Raw genomic sequence first — 16078 nt, 5'->3', positions numbered from 1 at the left:
TCGATCACAAAATGATGTTGAACATGGATACTATGATGAGGATGATGATAGTGACTATGATCTCGATGATGCGATGAGACACTTTGGTCTTATGGCAAATCTTCGCGGCTACATGGCTGGAGGAAAGGAATGGGTCCTTGGTAGTGGATGTACTGATCATATGACCGGAGATAAAGACATGTTCCGTGAGCTTGCTGGAAACGACGGCCCTCGAAAGTATGTCACTTTTGGTGATAATTCAAAGGGTAAGGTGGTTGGCCTTGGTAAGGTGGCCATCTCACATGATATCTCCATACAAAATGTCATGCTCATTGAATCTCTTGGCTACAACTTACTTTCAGTATCTAGACTTGTTGATTTCGGTTTCAATGTCCTATTTACTGCAGTAGACTGCCAAGTGTTTCGTAGAGATAATCATAAAATGGTTTTTACCGGTATACATAGAGGGGATCTTTACATTGTTGATTTCACTAAAAAGGCTCAACCTAGAACTTGCCTAATTGCTAAATCTTCTGAAGGCTGGTTGTGGCATAGGAGGCTAGGCCATGTGGGCATGCGAAACCTTGACAAACTCATTAAAGAAAATCATATCCTTGGCGTTAACGATGTCATATTTGACAAGGATAGACTTTGTAGTGCTTGTCAAGCAAGGAAACAAGTTGGAGGAAGTCATCGCGCTAAGAACATCATGACCACAAGAAGACCACTCGAGCTACTTCACATGGATCTCTTTGGTCCAAATGCCTACAAGAGTCTCGGTGGTAACTCATTTGGTCTAGTCATAGTTGATGATTTTTCAAGATTTACGTGGGTGTTTTTTCTTGATGACAAATCGCAGGTCCAAAAGATCTTCAAAAACTTTGCTAGGAAGGCCCAAAATCAATTTGACGTGAAGATCAAGAAGGTTCGGAGCGACAATGGAACGGAGTTCAAGAATGCAAATGTAGACACCTTTCTTGACGAAGAAGGGATTACACATGAGTTCTCGGCTACGTACACACCTCAACAAAATGGAGTCGTTGAGAGGAAGAACCGGACTCTTATCGAGATGGCAAGAACGATGCTTGATGAGTACAAGACGCCAAAACACTTTTGGGCGAAAGCGGTTGAGACAGCTTGTCATGCAACAAATCGCTTGTATCTTCACAAACTACTCAGCAAGACGGCATACGAACTCCTCACCGATAACAAACCCCAAGTTGGATACTTTCGAGTATTCGGCTCAAAGTGCTACATTCTTGATAAGCATCGTCGTTCTAAATTTGCTCCTAAGTCTCATGAAGGTTTCCTACTTGGTTATGGCTCAAACTCTCACACATACCATGTCTACAACAATTTCACCCGAAAGGTTGAAGAAACGGTAGATGTGAAGTTTGATGAATCTAACGGCTCGCAAGTAGAGCAATTGCCAATTGATGTAGGAGACAAAGATCCCTCGGAAGCAATCCAAGACTTGTCTATTGGCAAGATTCATCCAATGGAGATAAAGGAGAGTACCTCGTCCGTCCAAGTGGAAGCTTCTACCTCACGACAAGGTGAACCAAGAGTTGATACGGAAGCATCCACGAGTGGGACACACCAAGATGAAGAAAACGAGGAAGTGCACCAAGACGAATGTCAACAACCTCCTTCTCCACCACGACAAGAGAACGACAACGCTAACAATGAAGAAGGACAAGAAGAAGAACAAGATGAAGAAGATGTTCAACCAAGACCCAAGCAAAAGCTTTCACGAGTTCGAGCAAGAATTGCTAAAGATCATCCCATGGAGCAAATCTACAATGATATCCAAACCGGGAGAATCACTCGCTCTAAAACTCGTTTGGCTAACTTTTGTGAACATTACTCATTCATCTCTAGCATTGAACCTATGAAGGATGAAGAAGCATTGGAGGATCCGGACTGGATAAACGCTATGCATGAAGATCTACACAACTTTGAGAGAAATCAAGTGTGGACATTGGTCGAGAAGCCTGACAACAACCACAACATCATCGGTACCAAATGGGTGTTTTGCAACAAGCAAGATGAAGATGGAAGTGGTTCGCAACAAAGCACATCTCGTCGCCCAAGGCTACACACAAGTCGAAGGTATGGACTATGGTGAGACATATGCTCCCGTTGCTAGACTTGAGTCCATTCGCATCTTACTTGCTTATGCTAATCACCATGATATCACTTTGTACCAAATGGACATTAAAAGTGCTTTTCTAAATGGTGAAATTGAGGAGGAATTTTATGTTAAGCAACCTCCCGGCTTTGTCAATCCTAAGAAACCTAATCATGTCTACAAACTTCACAAAGCCCTTTATGGTCTTAAACAAGCTCCTAGAGCATGGTATAAATGCTTGACCAAGTTCCTTATTGAAAAAGGCTTTGAAATTGGAAAAATAGATTCTACTCTTTTTACTAAAAGGGTTAATGGAGAACTATTTGTATGCCAAATTTATGTTGATGATATTATATTTGGATCAACTAACCCTCATTTTAGTGAAAAGTTTGGGAAGCTAATGTCGGAGAAGTTTGAGATGTCTATGATGAGTGAACTCAAATTATTTCTTGGTTTGCAAATCAAGCAAACTAAGGAAGGCACCTTTATCTCTCAAACGAAGTACACCAAGGACTTATTCAAGAAGTTCAATATGCAAGAATGCAAAGGTATGACTACACCCATGCCTACTAGTGGACATCTTGATTTGACCAAAGATGGTGAACCAGTTGATCAAAAAGTTTACCGCTCTATGATTGGTTCATTGTTATATCTATGTGCTTCACGTCCCGATATCATGCTAAGTGTGTGCATGTGTGCACGATATCAAGCTGCTCCTAAGGAATGTCATCTTAAGGCCGTCAAGAGGATAGTGAGATACTTAATACATACACCAAATTTTGGCATTTGGTATCCAAAGGGGCTTCCTTTGATCTAGTTGGCTACTCCAACTCGGACTATGCCGGTGACAAGGTTGATAGAAAGTCCACTTCGGGTACTTGTCAATTCCTTGGTAGATCGCTTGTGTCTTGGTCTTCCAAGAAACAAAACTCGGTATCCTTATCCACCGCCGAAGCGGAATACATTGCCGTTGGTTCATGTTGTGCTAAATTACTTTGGATGACCCAAACTCTTAAAGATTATGGGATATATGTGAAACATGTTCCATTACTTTGTGACAATGAAAGTGCTATCAAGATTGCTCACAATCTCGTGCAACACTCTCGAACTAAGCATATTGAAGTTCGTCATCATTTCATTCGAGATCACGTTGCTAAGGGTGACATAAACCTTAAGCATGTTCGCACCGATAAGCAATTAGCGGATATATTCACTAAACCACTTGATGAGAAAGTGTTTTGCAGGTTAAGAGGTGAATTGAACATCATTGATGCTTCAAACTTGGAGTAGGAACTCCATTGGATACATGCAAGACTTGAGCTTACGACTAATCACTTGATATTTCTCCTATGATGATTATCTTATGTCTTGAAAATTTGCATCTTGCATGTTATCTAACCCTTGTAGGTACTTGGATGAATCTAACTCTATGAGATTGCAACTCACTCACATCTTGAGCAATCTCTACATCACCAAGTCTCTACACAATGGTGGTTGATGACAAGGAAGCACGGAACCTTTCCAACATATCCTTTGACAAATTCTATGTTGAGTTTCATGATTGTCATGTTGGATACACAAGTGCTCTTCCTTGCGAAAACTAACCCATGTAGGTAGATGAACTCAAAATCCAAAGGGTGCTCCCAACTCTTGATGGGCTACTGAAGGAAATATGCCCTAGAGACAATAATAAAGTTATTATTTATTTCCTTATATCATGATAAATGTTTATTATTCATGCTAGAATTGTATTAACCGGAAACATAATACATGTGTGAATACATAGACAAACAAAGTGTCACTAGTATGCCTCTACTTGACTAGCTCGTTAATCGAAGATGGTTACGTTTCCTAACCATGAACAAAAAGAGTTGTTATTTGATTAACGGAATCACATCATTAGAAGAATGATGTGATTGACTTGACCCATTCCGTTAGCTTAGCACTCGATCGTTTAGTATGATGCTATTGCTTTCTTCATGACTTATACATGTTCCTATGACTATGAGATTATGCAACCCCCGTTTACCGGAGGAACACTTTGTGTGCTACCAAACGTCACAACGTAACTGGGTGATTATAAAGGAGCTCTACAGGTGTCTCCAAAGGTACATGTTGGGTTGGCGTATTTCGAGATTAGGATTTGTCACTCCGAATGTCAGAGAGGTATCTCTGGGCCCTCTCGGTAATGCACATCACATAAGCCTTGCAAGCATTGCAACTAATGAATTAGTTGCGAGATGATGTATTACGAAATGAGTAAAGAGACTTGCCGGTAACGAGATTGAACTAGGTATTGAGATACCGACGATCGAATCTCGGGCAAGTAACATACCGATGACAAAGGGAACAACGTATGTTGTTATGCGGTCTGACCGATAAAGATCTTCGTAGAATATGTAGGAGCCAATATGAGCATCCAGGTTCCGCTATTGGTTATTAACCGGAGACGTGTCTCGGTCATGTCTACATTGTTCTCGAACCCGTAGGGTCCGCACGCTTAAGGTTTCGATGACAGTTATATTATGAGTTTATGAGTTTTGATGTACCGAAGGAGTTCGGAGTCCCGGATGAGATCGGGGACATGACGAGGAGTCTCTAAATGGTAGAGACATAAAGATCGATATATTGGACGACTATATTTGGACATCGGAAAGGTTCCGAGTGGTTCGGGTATTTTTCGGAGTACCGGGGAGTTACGGGAATACGGGGGAAGAAGTATATGGGCCTTATTGGGCTTTAGGGGAGAGGAAGAGGCAGGCCGCGCCCCCCCCCCCCCATTGACTAGTCCGAATTGGACTAGGGGGAGGGGCGGCGCCCCCTCCTTCCTTCTCTTCCCTCTTCCCCTTCCTTGTATCCTACTCCTGCTACATGGAAGGACTCCTAGTTGGACTAGGAAAAGGGGAATCCTACTCCCGGTGGGAGTAGGACTCCCCTAGGGCGCGCCATAGAGAGGGTCGGCCCTCCCCTCCTCCACTCCTTTATATACGGGGACAGGGGGCACCCCATAGACACACAAGTTGATCCTCGTGATCATTTTCTTAGCCGTGTGCGGTGCCCCCTTCCACCATACTCCTCGATAATATTTTAGCGGTTCTTAGGCAAAGCCCTGCGACGGTAGAACATCAAGATCGTCACCACGCCGTCGTGCTGACGGAACTCTTCCCTGACACTTTGTTGGATCGAAGTCCGGGGATCGTCATCGAGCTGAACGTGTGCTAGAACTCGGAGGTGTCGTAGTTTCGGTGCTTGATCGGTCGGGCCGTGAAGACGTACGACTACATCAACCGCGTTGTGCTAAACGCTTCCGCTTTCGGTCTATGAGGGTACGTGGACAACACGCTCCCCTCTCGTTGCTATGCATCACCATGATCTTGCGTGTGCGTAGGAAATTTTTGAAATTACTACGTTCCCTAACAGTGGCATCCGAGCTTAGGTTTTATGCGTTGATGTAATATGCATGAGTAGAACACAAGTGAGTTGTGGGCGATATAAGTCATACTGCTTACCAGCATGTCATACTTTGGTTCGGCGGTATTGTTGGATGAAGCGGCCCGGACCGACATTACGCGTATGCTTACGCGAGACTGGTTCTACCGACGTGCTTTGCACATAGGTGGCTGGCGGGTGTCAGTTTCTCCAACTTTAGTTGAACCGAGTGTGGCTACGCCCGGTCCTTGCGAAGGTTAAAACAACACCAACTTGACAAACTATCGTTGTGGTTTTTGATGCGTAGGTAAGAACGGTTCTTGCTAAGCCCGTAGCAGCCACGTAAAACTTGCAACAACAAAGTAGAGGACGTCTAACTTGTTTTTGCAGGGCATGTTGTGATGTGATATGGTCAAGACGTGATGAGATATAAGTTGTTGTATGAGATGATCATGTTTTGTTGAAGTTATCGGCAACTGGCAAAATCCTGATGCACTACTGGAATCTGGCACTTTGCCATCTGCCATGGCAGATGGCAAAGGCATGGTCGGCGGATGGCAAAGGCTTTGCCATCTGCCAGCAGATGGCAAACAGGTCGTCTGAAACCCTGCCGGTAAAGGCTTCTTTGTCGTCTGCTGGCTGATGGCAAAGAGCCTGTGACTTTGCCATCTGCTGGAAGATGGCAAAGCCTCTTAACGGGGTTAGCCCCGTTAGAAGGCTAACGGCATACTTTGCCATCTGCCAGCAGATGGCAAAGGCTGCAGGCTCTTTGCCATCTGCCAGCAGATGGCAAAGGCTGCATGCTTTGCCGTCTGCCAGCAGATGGCAAAGAGGTTTGCCATCTGCTGTCAGATGGCAAAGAGCCCAAATAGGCCAGCCCAAAAGTTACATGTAGATGACACGTGGCCTCTTTGCCATCTGCCAGCTGATGGCAAAGCTCTTTGCCATCTGCCAGCAGATGGCAAAGTGACTATATTGCCCCATTTAATTTTGTTTTTTCTTATATCAATTCATTTTCATAGAAATCAAACACAAATAGATTTATATGACCAATATAGCATATTCAACACATATTACCAATAGTCATGAACACATATGTATCCAACACATGTTACCAATAGTAGCAAGTTTCATCCGTACATATACATAGTTTCATCAATATTACACAGTTTCATCCATAGGTAGCAAGTTTCACAAGGTCAAAACAAAAACTCGACCATAATGAGGACCATAACGTAGTCGTTGGCCCAACTCGGCTGCACCACACCGAGGCACTGTTGTTCCATCGAGCTCGACCATGTGCGGGGCTTCGTCATCGTCATGGAGGTCCCGGTGGTCGTCCTGGTCCCTGGAAAGTGCACCTTATTATTTCATTTCAGAGAAAGCGTGAAACACGAATGGCATGTATGTAGATCCCCAGGACAAGCAAACTTAGCTAGTAAATATGAACAAGGACTACTATAGCATAGGATGTAAGTACTGGTGACTACTAGACCTATATTAAAAGTAAACAGAACTAGCTCGGATAACAACTCTATAGCACTAATGTTGATGCATTCAAGTTACTACCATTCAAGTATGCATACATATCATAATGTTCCAAGTATGCATACATATCATACACATCAGTGACGTTAACTTGTTCATAAGATTCATAACACTAAGTGCCAAATCCATTGATTTGTATAAGAAGGTGCCATATCCATTAATTCACATGCAAAGGCAAAGAGTGTTGCTGAAATTAACAGTGCGTGCTTCATCAAATTTTCTTAATTAACAGTGCCAAGTTAATAAGTGCCTTGCTTGTGTAGATCCATTAATTCATGTTAATCAGGAAACAATGCACCCAAATCACAAAATCAAAACACGCAATGTTAAAATACATGGACAAAGTGCCAACAGATGATATGATTTTCTTGAACTGTGCAAGCAGCATCACAGATAACTCTTATGAACATATGAACCTGTGCCAAATACAATATATGAATAAAGTGCGAAGCAACATCATGGGCAAAAATTACAAAAAAACATGGTGGAATAGAGGGGATGGGGAGAAGCAAAGCCTCACTGGATGTTAAGGAGGAGCACGAGGAAGTGGTGCCGCAGGCCCCGCACTGACGGCGGGCGGGCGGGCGGCCTCCAGGCCAGGGGGTTGCCGATGAGATCCAGGAGGATGGTCAGGTCGCCGTCGGGCGTCGGCCTGCTCCCTCCTCTTCTCTTGCCCTGCTCATTCCATCCTCGTCTGGGAGGCCGAGGACGCGTTGATCATGGTCATGGCGGTTGACGGTCCATATCTGGAAAAAGGTAAGAGAGGTGAGGGAAATTGGAAGCTCAAACAAACAGTTTTTCCCCTTTAATTAAATTTTGTTGTCACTCCAAAAGTTCTTAGTTGGTACCCTCCTGTGATGCTAAATCAGCAACTAACCTTTTTTTCAGAGTAGCGAACCTATCTAATAAATATAAAACTGTAACAGGGAAGCTTTAACAACAGAGTAGCTGAGGCTTAGAATTTACTGAAGATGATCAACAACAGAATGTATTTGACAGAGCAAGTAGAAACTACAGAGTAATGCTTCAGTAACCACAAGTTTGTCTCTGTTTCCTTGCAAGAACAGTGCAAGTAGAAACTTCTTTTTTGCCTTCATTACCTCACAGATTCAAATACAAAGGTAGGCACCCTGACTCGATGTTAACCACAACATGCCTCCTCACACACAAGCAAAACCAACTCATCAGACCTGCAATCAGGATAACAACATATCATTCAGAGTTCAAACCGAGTAAACAAACATAAGCAGCAGGCACTAGGGCATCCAAAGTTTAACTATGTCAAGAGCTAAAAACAATTAGCACGTCATATATGGCAATCTGCAAGAGCTAAAACAACAACCAAATAGAGAGACCAAGCCTTTCTCCCTTACAAGACAGTGTCGTAAAATGACCAAGAACAAATACCGTCTGATTCCAAAATAAAGATGTGAGAGTCTACATCAATTAGAAATTCAAAGTGAACATTTTATCAAAGAAACTCAACTAGCAGAACTCATGTAAGCCCATATACTCGTGTTGTTTTTACTTGTCATGTAGAAACAGCATGAACATCACTACTTAAAGCATATCAGCAAACAATCACATTGCAATATGTGTGTAGAAAGTGCATGCAAACTACATAAATAGAGCTAACTATCATATAAGCTAGTGATATATTCCTACACAAACATCTCATATGAGATACTAACTAGGAGTAATTCTTTTATCCTGTCAAAACTGTAGCTGCTACACAATCAGCACTACACTTCCATATTTATCTCAAAATTAGAGATAATGATCTAGTTAATATCAAGTGCAGTTCTGTAAATCTCAACGAGACAAGTGCAGCCAGAAGTTTCAGTTTTAATACACACAAGGGGCCTTATTCTGCAGTTCAATAACTTGGTGAGATTCTTTTAAATTGCTGCCGATAACTACTAGGAGTAATAGTGAGGCTGCATTGTCAATATAACCATGCACACAAGGACCACCCCACCAGATGTATATGTCCAAGTTTGCATATAGAAGTAAAAAGAGGATGTTGAGAAGAAGGTCTGAGCGAGAGACTCTCTTTTCTCCTCAGTGAGCTCAGTTTTAAAAAAAGAGGTATGTGGTTCCCTTTTTTATGCAGAGAAAATATTGTAGTTTGCAAAAAACTGCAGTATTAAAATCACAGTTTTTAGAGACAATCAAACAACCCTTTGTAATAAAAACCACAGTATTATAAAAAGCTGCAGTATTCTAAGAATACTTAGAAAATACTTTGTTATCAAATGGGGCCTCAGCTACCTAGCCATTAGCAGTGCAAGCACACGCCTGCTGGCCGGAGCTGATCAACATGCTCAGCTAGCTAACATACGGGCCATCCCATCAGGAGCCCGGAGGAAGAAACAACCAGCTCATATGTCCCTCTCACTCCTTCCCGCCGGCTGAGCCGAGCTGAGCCACCGTTCCATGCACTCGCAGCCCCACCCCATACTAAGGCCCCGTTTGATAGCACAGTATTTTCAAAGTATTCTAACAATACTGTAGTTTCGTTTAATACTAAAGTTTTAATTACAGTGAGGTGTTTGGTTACCCATAAAAATTGCAGTGTTAATACTATGTTATTCTCAAAACCTATGCCATCAAATGATCAAACTGGAGCTGATATTAATTTGGTTTAGTCAAGAAAAGAGACTTGAGTTTCCATAAGGAAAACACATGTTACTACTACGTACTTTGTAAGAAGTGGACCTTGAAAGTAGGTATCGTCAGAATCAGATAGGAACAAACTGTAATTTCAGACGCATTATTATACTTATTCGTGCACTCTTCTTTCCCTAGTCCCAAGCCTTACTGAATCTGAAATATTTCTAGAACCTGAATCTGAATTATCTCCCAGGTTTCTGAATCAAAATGATTCTGTCTTAGTTGGAAATCGATCTTTTTCTTGTTGTTGCGGTGGGGTTGGAAATCAATCTCGTGAGAGAGTAATAATAACAAGTGAAGCTCTGAAACGATGGAACTTTGTAGAGATATGATACGGAAGGGGAGAGGCGTTGGTACCGTACCGTATGTATAGAGGATGGGGTCAGTGGACGACGGATCTAGTGACGAAGCAGCCCGGTGGGAAGGGAATCCGGAGGAAAACGATGCCCTCCGCCAGCCTATGTATGCATCTGGACCGAGACGCGCCCGACCGATACCGATGCCGCGGGAAGGGGGCGACGCCGTGGCCTGGCTCGGTGGAGGGGCGGGCTGCGGTGGTGGGGAGGGCCGCGGGGCACGCCGCGGTGGCCGGGAGGGCTGCGGTGGCCGGGAGGGCCGCGGGGAGGGGGCGGCGCCGCGGCCTGGAATGGTGGAGGGACGGGCGCAGGGGCGGGCTGCGGTGGCGGGGAGGGGCGGGGGAGGGCTGCGGTGGCGGGGAGGGGCGGGCCGGCGGCGGTGCTGGGCGTCGTCCGGCGGCTGGGGCACGCGGGTGCGGTGGTGGGTGGTTTTTTTTAGACAACGGTGGTGTGGGTGGGTGAGGTGGGGAGAGAGAGAGGGGTGGGGCCGGGCTGGGAGAGAGAGAGAGGGGTGGGGGCGGGCTGGGAGAGAGGGGAGGACAAATTTTTTTTAGAAGAAGAGAGGGGAGGAGATAGTCCGACCTCTTTGCCATCAGCCAACGGATGGCAAAGGCCCATATCTTTGCCATCAGCCAGCGGCTGGCAGATGGCAAAGAGGTGGGGCTACTGGGCCGTTACAGCGCCGTCATTCATTGGGCCCCACCCACTTCTTTGCCATCTGCTAACAGACGGAAAAGATTCTTTGCCATCTGCTGGCAGATGGCAAAGAGGTGGGTTGACAGGCCGTTACAGCACTGGACCCCTACCCACCTCTTTGCCATCTGCTGGCAGATGGCAAAGATTATTTGCCATCCACTAGCAGATGGCAAAGAATTGGCTGATGGCAACCATGTTCTTTGCCGTCTGTCAGTTTTTTGCCATCTGTTTTTTATAAGCAGATGGCAAAGACGTTCTTTGCCATCAGCTGGCAGATGGCAAAGAGCTGGCTGATGGCAAATTCCCAGTTTCCAGTAGTGATGGTTGTCTCTCTATTGCATAAGATGCAAGCGCCAAATAATTGCTTTACTTTATCGCTATGCGATAACAATAGTTGCAAGAGCAATTGTTGGCAAGACGACCATGTAACGACACATTGATATAGATCAAGATGATGGAGATCATGGTGTCATGCTGGTGACGATAGAGATCATGACAGTACTTTGGAGATGGAGATCAAAGGCGCAAGATGATCATGGCCATATCATGTCACATATTTTGATTGCATATGATGTTTATCTTTTATACATCTTATTTTGCTTAGTTTGACGGTAGCATTTTAAGATGATCTCTCACTAATTATCAAGAAGTGTTCTCCCTGAGTATGCACCGTTGCAATAGTTCTTCATGCTGAGACACCACGTGATGATCGGGTGTGATAGGCTCTACGTTCAAATACAACGGGTGCAAAACAATTGCACACGCAGAATACTCAGGTTATACTTGACGAGCCAAGCATATACAGGTATGGCCTCGGAACAGGAAGACCGAAAGGTCGAGCGTGAATCATATAGTAGATATGATCAACATAGTGATGTTCACCAATGAAACTACTCCATCTCACGTGATGATCGGACATGTTTTAGTTGATTTGGATCACGTGATCACTTAGAGGATTAGAGGGATGTCTATCTAAGTGGGAGTTCTTAAGTAATATGATTAATTGAACTTAAATTTATCATGAACTTAATCCTGGTAGTATTATCATATCTATGTTGTAGATCAATAGCTCGCAATATTGCTCCCCGTTTAATTTTGATATGTTCCTAGAGAAAATTGTGTTGAAATATGTTAGTAGCAATGATGCGGATTGGATCCGTGATCTGAGGTTTATCCTCATTGCTGCACAGAAGAATTATGTGCTAGATGCACTGCTAGGTGACAGACCTATTGTAGGAGCACATGCAGACATTATGAACGTTTGGCTAGCTAAATATGATGACTACTTGATAGTTTAGTGCACCATGCTTAACGGCTTAGAATCGGGACTTCAAAGACGTTTTGAACGTCATGGACCATATGAGATGTTCCAGGAGTTGAAGTTAATATTTCAAGCAAATACCTGAGTTGAGAGATATAAAGTCTCCAACAAGTTCTATAGCTAAAAGATGGAGGAGAATCTCTCAACTAGTGAGCATGTGCTCAGATTATCTGGGTACTACAATTGCTTGAATCAAGTGGGAGTTAATCTTCCAGATAAGATAGTGATTGACAGAATTCTCTAGTCACCATCACCAAGTTAGTAGAACTTCGTGATGAACTATAGTATGCAAGGGATGACGAAAACGACTCCCGAGCTTTTCATGATGATGAAATTGATGAAGGTAGAAATCAAGAAAGAGCATCAAGTGTTGATGGTTGACAAGATCACTAGTTTCAAGAAAAGGACAAAGGGTAAAAGGGGAACTTCAAGAAAAACAGCAAGCAAGTTGCTGCTCAAGTGAAGAAGCCCAAGTCTGGTCCTAAGCCTGAGACTAAGTGCTTCTACTGCAAAGGGACTGGTCACTGGAAGCGGAACTACCCCAAGTGATTAGCAGATAAGAAGGATGGCAAAGTGAACATAAGTATATTTGATATACATGTTATTGATGTGTACTTTACTAGTGTTTATAGCAACCCCTTAGTATTAGATACTAGTTCAGTTGCTAAGATTAGTAACTCGAAACGGGAGTTGCAGAATAAACAGAGACTAGTTAAGGGTGAAGTGATGATGTGTGTTGGAAGTGGTTCCAAGATTGATATGATCATCATCGCACACTCCCTATACTTTCAGGATTAGTGTTGAACCTAAATAAGTGTTATTTGGTGTTTGCGTTGAGCATGAATATGATTTGATCATGTTTATTGTAATACGGTTATTCATTTAAGTAAGAGAATAAATTGTTGTTCTGTTTACATGAATAAAACCTTATATTGTTACACACCCAATGAAAATGGTTCATTGGATCTCGATCATAGTGATACGCATATTCATAATATTGAAACCAAAAGATGCAAAGTTAATAATGATAGTGCAACTTATTTGTGGCACTGCCGTTTAGGTCATATTGGTGTAAAGCGCATGAAGAAACTCCATGCTGATGGGATTTTGGAATCACTTGATTATGAATCACTTGGTGCTTGCGAACCATGCCTTATGGGCAAGATGACTAAAGACTCCGTTCTCCGGAACAATGGAGCGAGCAACAGATTTGTCGGAAATCATACATACTGATGTATGTGGTCCGATGAATATTAAAGCTCGCGACAAGTATCATTATTTTCTGACCTTCACAGATGATTTAAGCAGATATGAGTATATCTACTTGATGAAACATAAGTCTGAAAAGTTTAAAGTATTTCAGAGTGAAGTGGAAAATCATCGTGACAAGAAAATAAAGTTTCTACGATCTGATCGCAGAGACGAATATTTGAGTTACGAGTTTGGTCTTCAATTAAAACAATGTGGAATAGTTTCACAAACTCATGCCACCTGGAACACCACAACATAATGGTGTGTCCGAACGTCATAACTGTACTTTATTGGATATAGTACAATCTATGATGTTTCTTACCGATTTACCAATATCGTTTTGGGATCATGCATTAGAGACAGTTGCATTCACGTTAAAAAGGGGCACCATCTAAGTCCGTTGAGACGACACAATCTGAACTATGGTTTGGCAAGAAACCGAAGTTGTCGTTTCTTAAAGTTTGGGATTGTGATGCTTATATGAAAAAGTTTCATCTTGATAAGCTCAAACCCAAATCGGACAAATATGTCTTCATAGGATACCCAAAGGAGACTGTTGGGTACACCTTCTATCATAGATCCAAAGGCAAGACATTCGTTGCTAAGAATGGATCCTTTCTAGAGAAGGAGTTTCTCTTGAAAGAAGTGAGTGGGAGGAAAGTAGAACTTGATAAGGTAATTGTACCTTCTCCCTTATTGGAAAGTAGTTCATCACAGAAATCTGTTCCTGTGACTACTACACCAATTAGTGAGAAAGCTAATGATGATGATCATGTAACTTCAGATCAAGTTACTACCGAATCTCATAGGTTAACCAGAGTGAGATCCGCACCAGAGTGGTATGGTAATCTTGTTCTGGAGGTCATTCTACTTGACCATGACGAACCTACAAACTATGAGGAAGCGATGATGAGCCCAGATTCCGCAAAATGGCTTGAGGCCATGAAATCTGAGATAGGATCCATGTATGAGAACAAAGTATGGACTTTGGTTGACTTGCCCAATGTTCGGCAAGCCATTGAGATTAAATGGATCTTCAAGAGGAAGACGGACGCTGGTAGTAGTGTTACTATCTACAAAGATAGAATTGTCGCAAAAGGTTTTTGACAAGTTCAAGGTGTTGACTACGATGAGAGTTTCTCACTCGTATCTATGCTTAAGTCTGTCCGAATCATATTAGCAATTGCCGCAGTTTATGAAATCTGGCAAATGGATAAATAAAACTGCATTCCTTAATGGATTTATTGTATATGATGCAACCAGAAGGTTTTGTCAATCCTAAAGGTGCTAACAAAATGTGCAAGCTCCAGCGATCCATCTATGGACTGGTGCAAGCATCTCAGAGTTGGAATATACGCTTTGATGAGTTGATCAAAGCATATAGTTTTATACAGACTTGCGGTGAAGCCTGTATTTAAAAGAAAGTGAGTGGGAGCACTACAACATTTCTGATAAATATATATGTGAATGACATATTGTTGATCGGGAATAATGTAGAATTATTCTGCAAAGCATAAAGGAGTGTTTGGAAGGAGTTTTTTTTAAAGAAAGACCTCGGTGAAGCTGCTTACATATTAAGCATCAAGATCTATAGAGGTATATCAAGACGCTTGATAAGTTTTTTCAATGAGTACATACCTTGACAAGATTTTGAAGTAGTTCAAAATGGAACAGTCAAAGAAAGAAGTTCTTGGCTGTGTTACAAGGTGTGAAATTGAGTAAGACTCAAAGCCCGACCACGGCAGAAGATAGAAAGAGAATGAAAGTCATTCCCTATGCCTCAGCCATAGGTTCTATAAAGTATGCCATGTTGTGTACCAGATCTATTGTATACCCTACACTGTGTTAAGCAAGGGAGTACAATAGTGATCTAAGAGTAGATCACTGGACAGCGGTCAAAATTATCCTTAGTGGAATAAGGAAATATTTCTCGATTATGGAGGTGACAAAAGGTACGTCGTAAAAAGTTACGTCGATGCAAGTTTTGACACAGATCTGGATGACTCTAAGTCTTGATCTAGATACATATTGAAAGTGGGAGCAATTAGCTAGAGTAGCTCCGTGCAGAGCATTGTAGACATAGAAATTTGCAAAATACTTACGGATCTGTATGTGACAGACCCGTTGACTAAAATTATCTCACAAGAAAAACATGATCCCACCTTAGTACTCTTTGGGTGTTAATCACATAAGCGATGTGAACTAGATTACTGACTCTAGTAAACCCTTTGGGTATAGGTCACATGACGATGTGAACTATGGGTGTTAATCACATGGAGATGTGAACTATTAGTGTTGAATCACATGGCGATGTGAACTAGATTATTGACTCTAGTGCAAGTGGGAGACTGAAGGAAATATGCCCTGGAGGCAATAATAAAGTTATTATTTATTTCCTTATATCATGATAAATGTTTATTATTCATGCTAGAATTGTATTAACCGGAAACATAATACATGTGTGAATACATAGACAAACAGAGTGTCACTAGTATGCCTCTACTTGACTAGCTCGTTAATCAAAGATGGTTATGTTTCCTAACCATGAACAAAAAGAGTTGTTATTTGATTAAAGGAATCACATCACTAGAAGAATGATGTGATTGACTTGACCCATTCCGTTAGGTTAGCACTCGATCGTTTAGTATGATGTTATTGCTTTCTTTATGACTTATATATGTTCCTATGACTATG

The 16078-nt window shown here is 42.4% G+C and overlaps 1 long non-coding RNA gene across 1 annotated transcript; it reads right to left on the bottom strand.

Annotated features, from left to right (window-relative positions):
* Nucleotides 1-6624: 6624 nt before the first annotated feature.
* Nucleotides 6625-10439, bottom strand: LOC123061863 (uncharacterized). The gene is made up of 4 exons (XR_006429384.1): nt 10123-10439; nt 8188-8277; nt 7608-7833; nt 6625-6887 (listed from the first exon to the last, which is right to left on the bottom strand). It is a non-coding gene; the product is annotated as an uncharacterized lncRNA (long non-coding RNA).
* Between the last annotated feature and the right edge of the window lie 5639 nt (nt 10440-16078).

This window comes from Triticum aestivum, chromosome 3A, assembly GCF_018294505.1.
Source record: "Triticum aestivum cultivar Chinese Spring chromosome 3A, IWGSC CS RefSeq v2.1, whole genome shotgun sequence".
Lineage (NCBI taxonomy): Eukaryota > Viridiplantae > Streptophyta > Magnoliopsida > Poales > Poaceae > Triticum > Triticum aestivum.
The sequence above is the reverse complement of the archived record's forward strand: the minus strand, read 5'-3'. Positions and strand labels throughout refer to the sequence as shown.